Below are 6789 nucleotides of genomic sequence, written 5' to 3'. Positions count from 1 at the left end.
TCTCTCTCTCTCTCTCTCTCTCTCTCTCTCTCTCTCTCTCTCTCTCTCTCTCTCTCTCTCTCTCTCTCTCCCCCACTTCCCCTCTCCCTCTAGATTCAGACATGCAGGTTATGCATCTTGTATCCTTACGTGGCTTCTTTGCTTTTCAGAAAATTTCATTTTCTCTTGCCTTTTTTGATGGGTGCAGAACAGTCTTATACTATTTAAATTTTCCTTTTCTTTATATTTCAAGGTCTTTCTCTTGGTCACTTGCAGAGTGTGTTGTCTATCATTTGATCCACATAAATAATACATTACTTTTAAGCATACTCACAAATAGATAACACAAAATTGATAGTAATCCAAGCTTTGCTATGAACTACCTACAGGTATGGGGAAATCATTTAAATCTGTAGATCTCATTTGTAAAATTTGAATGAGCATGCCTGCCCACAGAAGTTCATTGTCAAGATCAAATAATTTCCTTTTAGCAAGGTGCCACTATAGTCCAGTAATTTACCCCAAACGTCTAAAACAAAAGGGAAGAAGAGAGCTCTTGACTTAATTTTCTTAGACCCTTTCAGAAACATGGAGGTCGGTCCTTTGACTACATATGTGTAAAGCTACAAGAAGAGGGATGGTGTAAATATGAACAATGTGAACATTAGTATTTATCGATGCTCCATAACCATTACCGTGGCAATCAGGAGAAAGTCTTTAAGGTTCATCTACATGATATAGACATTGTTGTAAAAAAACAGATTAAGGGAACGATCCTAGCCAGGATAACTAATCTATATATCGATCATATTAAGACAGCATGACATAATAATACAGAGATTGCCTTAATGACATGAAGGCCAGATTTTCTGACACACACTCGTTATATGACTCTTAGCAATTGACTTAAGCTCAGGGCACCAACCAGTTCTCTGAGAATGCAAAAGGTTGAGTTGGTGCCAAAGTGAATTGGTAAAGGAGGTTTACTCCTTAGGAGTTCCCTCTGTCCACACACTTCCTATTTTTTAGACAATGAGAACAGAGAGATGCAAAAGAAGTGATCACACCGAAGAGGCAGCCTAAGAAAAGGCTCTGGGGTTCAGCTGAAGAGTCAGTGTTCTCCACCCCAAGAAGTACAAAGGTGGGAACAAATAGCAGAGTCTAATACACAGGAACCAGTTCCCTAGGAATGCATAGCAAAGATAGAAAATGATTTCTTTTAATTATGTGAATAAAGACTCAATTATATAAAGATGTGAAAATGTTCAAATAAGTTGCAAATTCTATACCAATACATATTATATGTTAAGATCACCTGAATTATAAGCATAGATATGTTCATTCTAGTTAACTATTCCAAAGATCTGAATGGGAAGCAGAGTAAAAACAAACTGTTTAGCTCCACATAATGTATAGGACTATAGATTAATTAATTAACTCATTAATTAATTTTTAAACACTTACCTTCCATCTTAGAATAAATGGTTCCAAGGCAGAAGAGTGGTAAGGGTAGGCAATGGAGGTTAAGTGACTTGTCCAGGGTCACACAGCTGGGAAGTGTCTGAAGCCAGATTTGAACCTAGGACCTCCCATCTCTAGGCCTGGCTTTCAGTCCATTGAGCTACCGAGCTGCCCACCAGGACTATAGATATAGATCTGGAAAAATCCTTAGAGATATATTTATTACAAACTCTTCATTTTATTGATGAAAAAAATTGAGACCCAGAAGCAAGCTCATAATGGTAAATGGAATTCTCCTCATTATTTCCTCTTAGTGACTTTTGATAAATGTTAACTTTATAAAACAATCCAAAGGATGTATAAATACAAAGCAATAGGAAAAAGGGAAATTAAAAAAAAAACACAAAAAAACTAGAACCCTCAAAGTGGTGTGACTTGCTCAAGGCTAGACTGGTAGTAATTTACAGAAACAGGATTCAAAATTAGATGCAGTGACTCCAAATACAGTGGCCTTTCTAAGCAATATGCTAAGGTTCCTATTTTCCCTGGAAGAGAATACAGAGACAAACAGTCCTGGTAACTTAAATGGGTCTGAACACTGATCCGATACATTACAGAGGCCTCCTTTCGTGGCTGAGGAGAACCAAATGCATGTTGTCACTGCTGATAAGACTTCATCATTCTTGACAATAATGTCTCTTTTAAAAACCTATCTGTTATCCATTTTCTGCTAACAGCAAGTGATATTCTGCATTTTGTGTGTATGTGAAATAATCTGCCATACAGTGTTGAAATGACATATACAGTAAGAAAGAACAGAAAATTGGAGCTAAGATGCATCCCTATTATGTTGTGTTAAATGGAAGACATTAAAAAATGCTTTTCCTGACATCTTTTATGATAGAAGAGAATTGTAGCTAAGCATACTCAAATTATTCTCGTCCTTTCTTTTAAAATATGAAATATGTTCTAGTTTTCTGTTTTAAATTGGGAAAGGGATGCAATTTGTATAAGTCATTTCCTGTAGTCATGTTTTAACAAAGCTTGAAAGCTATAGTTTATTACTTGACTAATAAGGACCTAAGAGCTCAATTCCTGAGTAGGAATCATTAGGACCACTGGAGGAAGGAAAGCAAAGGACACATTTTGGCTAGTAATAATCACTCACATTTCAAGGTCTATAAAAGAAATGAGTTTCCCCCTCTTTAAATACTTTTCTCTGAACCATGCGCTTGGCCATGTGTCACATACAACATTCTCATCAGTCTTGGCATGGAAAATACCAAATTATCCTTTACTAACAGAAAATTGAGATAATTAGATGACATTCACTTGGATGGACAGTCGATGGAGCTTGTCTATCAGGATATCTGTTTGGTTCAGATACAGCAAATAGACAAAGAAATGGGTCAGGAATTGAATAGTATTAGAAGATTGGGTTGAATTGATGCTTTTGCAGTCTTAAGCTTCTGCAAAAAGAAAATCGGTGTGATTTTATATGTCTGTGGATACATATATAAATATGTATTTTATATTTATACATACGTGTGTATAGTTTTTATATTTTTAAAAATGAATTTCAGGGTAGCTAGGTGGTTCAGTGGACTGAGAGCCAGGCCTAGAAAAAAGAGTTTCTGAGTTCAAATATGGCCTCAGATACTTCCTAGCTACATGATCTAGGGCAAGTCACTTCACCTCAGTTGCCTAGCCCTTACCAATCTTTTGCCTTGGAAGCAACACTTTGATTCTAAGATGGAAGGTGATTTTTTAATGCATTTGTTCCCTCTCTCTCACAGAGACCTATCCATTATAAAAAAGAATAAAGATGAGAAAGCAAGCAAGAGTCACAGTAATAATAGCTAACATTTATAGAGCACTTTATGGTTTGCAAAATGCTTTACATATACGAGGCTGTTAACCCTGTGAAGGAAGTGCTACTGATGGACTCATTTTAAAAATAAAACTGAGGCTAAGAAAGGATAAGTGACTAGTCCTGGTCACATAGCTAGCCTGTATGAGTCAGGATTTGAACTTAGGTTTTCTTAACTTCCAGGTGCACAGAGGTGTTCACCAACACATATATTTGAATACTCACGATTACCATCCTCTGCAAAGACTGGAGGGGGCTTTTTTCTCATACTTGTCTTTGAAGAATGAATTTTAACGCTAATTTCTTTTTAGTTATATTTTATTTTAGTGATATATATTATTACAGTGTCTGGAGAATTTTAAGTTGCCAATTCAATGCTTCACCAATGAGGGATTATGCAGAAAAGATATGAAGGATTACATCAGAGAAGGGAAAAGGAAAAAAAAATTCCTGCCTGTATATCACCAATAGTAAGCTAGACTGTTCTGGTTTGATCTCTACAATCTTAGAAATCAAGGAAATCTCTCACAGACACATACACACACACTCATGCACATTTACACACAGTGAATTCATGGGAGGATATGGCAAAGAGTCACACAGAAAAGTCAGGTTTTGATGAATTAATATTAAAGTTAAGTTAGTATCACAGACTAAAAACAACTTGGAAAAAAGTACATGGAGGTATTTTGTTTGTATATGCCACATTTTATCATCCAAAATTAACTCTATTTACCCTCCTGTTTTAGCCCTCAGATCCAACTGAGGAATCTTAGTGATTTTGAGGGTTCTCTAGAAGGAATATACACAGACCCTTTGCAGAAATAGTAAGAGGTCTTTTAGAGGTGGTGGAAGAAGCCTTTATCACACAGTCACTTTTGTCCCCATCTTCCTGGCCTCTTGAACAATCAGCTGAAATGGAGACAACTAGAATGTTAGAGCTTTCTAACCACAAATGACCCATCCTTCGGTGGTGCTGGTGGGGTGTTTACTGTGAGATTAGAGCCTGGAAAAGCCCCAGAAAGTGCCTATGAGCCAAGGATTTAGGATGTGCTGACCATTGATAAAAACATAGAGAGATATTAAAATAGGAAGTTAGAAAACAGAAATAAATAAATGTCATAATAATAAATACTTACTGATCTGGAGGAACCTTGACCTTCTCATCCCTGAAGGAATGAAACCAGAGAAAAGAAACTTAAGACTCCAAAACAATACCAAATGGCTAAGAGGGAGGTGGGCAGTGCCATGCGGAACACATATTGGGTAAAGAAGACTACCATTTTCATATATATATATATATATACATACATACATACATATATAAAACTAGGACACCATTTAAATAGGATCGAAGGCTGATCAGTTTGAAACTGGAAGCATATTTGAAGCATAGAATACATACACATATATATATATAGTTCAATTCTTTTATTTTATTGATGAAGAAACTGAAGCATAAAAAAGTAGAGTTATTCCTCCACAGTCACTCAAGTAGCAGTTATCTATAGTAGTAAGTAAAATTTAAGTAGTGCTTTAAGGTTTGCCAAGGCTTTTACATATATTTATCTCATTTGATCCTCACAATAGCCCTGTGAGATAGGTGTGATTATTATCTCCACTTTAGAGTGGAGGAAACTGAGGCAAACAAAGGCTATATCATGTGTCCAAGTCACACAGTAAGTGACGAGGGCAGCATCTGAACTTGGCTCTTCCCGTCTCAACTTCAACACTCTATCTATTATAACATCTATTACAGATTTGAACAAGGCTGTTTTGATGTCTAATCAGTAATATTTCCTTTGCATTACAATTCTCGTCTGATGAGTTAATATGACACCTTAAAGGGACTAATCAACTAATGAATAGATTCTTTGTATGACACAAGCTAGTTCATATTTTCCCGAACACAATGGAAAAATGACAATACACACTAAAGCTATTTTTGTAGAATTTATTTGATTAAGAATAAATTGGATAAACTATCTGAATCTTTAATAAATAGGGACCGATTCACAATTGTTTTAGGCATTTTATCTGTAGGTTCTTGATATGGTACATCCAACCTTGAACCAAAACATATCAATTTACTCATTCAACAAATATTTAAAGTATATCTACTACAGTTTGGGTAAAGTCCATCTTTAGATCTTAAATAGTCTAGGAAGATGAGGATAATTTTGTTCTATTTTAAGGCTCTTAGAAACTGAAATGTGTTTCCATTCCTGCTCCTACCTTCCTGGTCCAGGCCCTAATTAGTTCACAATTGGACTATTCTAACAACATTTTACCTTATCTTTTGGTTAAAAAGGTAAGAAAATCAACATTTTATAAGTATTGTATTGTAAAGAGCATTAAATTTGGAATCAGGAGAAATAAAATTAATATTCTTGCTCCAACACTGGCAAGCTTTTTAAACTATGACCCTGATTCTTAGTTTCTTTATCTGAAAGATGAAGTAGTACCTCAATTAACTGTCTCATAATATGGCTGGAAGAAATGATATTGTTTTAGGATAGAACTATATACTTGTATTTTTTAAAGATAAAATAGGGCTTTTAATGGATTTCTAAAAGGATTTAATAGGATAGTAACATGAGTTCAGAAGGATAATGATAGAGTATGAGGGAGGTCAAGGGAAGATGAGACATAAGCAAGTAATAGTATTCATTATTAAAGTTGCCTACCTTTTATATGGAAGATTAACCTTAAGACTGATACAAATAGGTAGTTCTCACTGATTAGATGAAAGCTACATTTTTGTGAAGAAATTGTAACCTGTGAGGAACTGAGAAGAAAATAAAGTGGAAGAGCAGAAAACTAGGAAACTCTGAATTTTGTTGTGAGTGGTATCCCTCCAGGAATGCCAGAGGTGTGTTAGCTCTGAGGCATGGACCGCAACTTTTGCTCAGTAAAGGAGGAAAAGGGCACCAAATGTTTGCATTTTAGAGTATCTAATTTGCTCTGTGTTCTCCAGGGGGCAGGACTACAGAAGGGAGGCAGCAGCAGGAACTAACACTTTCTAAACCTCAAGATGCTGTGTAAATGTGAACTGCTATTCCTTTTCCCTCTTCTAGGAAGTGTTGCAAACCATTGCTAACCTGTTCTCTCCTGAGTATCACTCTTATGGTGTGCTGCTCAAAAACCTTTATGGCCTCATTTCCTTGCCACGTCAAGTTTAAATTCTTCTCCCTAGTTTTCAAGGCCCTACATAATCAGGTCTCAATCTATAGAGGGGACCTCATTTGCCACCAATTTATTTTTTGTAGTACATTAACACCCTGAAGAATAAGTCACTGAGGTAAAATTATATTTGCACAAAATTTGATGGTTTAAATGGAGAATCTTAGAGACTAAATTAAAAAAAAAGTAATCTGGAAATGGTCTAAAGGAGGGTAACCAAGATAATAAAGGGCCTCAAGATATCAGATGCCATGTGAGGATCATTTGAATGAACTGTGGGTATTTAACCTGGAGGA

Source organism: Gracilinanus agilis, chromosome 5 (assembly GCF_016433145.1).
Source record: "Gracilinanus agilis isolate LMUSP501 chromosome 5, AgileGrace, whole genome shotgun sequence".
Taxonomy (NCBI): domain Eukaryota; kingdom Metazoa; phylum Chordata; class Mammalia; order Didelphimorphia; family Didelphidae; genus Gracilinanus; species Gracilinanus agilis.
Note: the sequence above shows the minus strand (reverse complement) of the source record.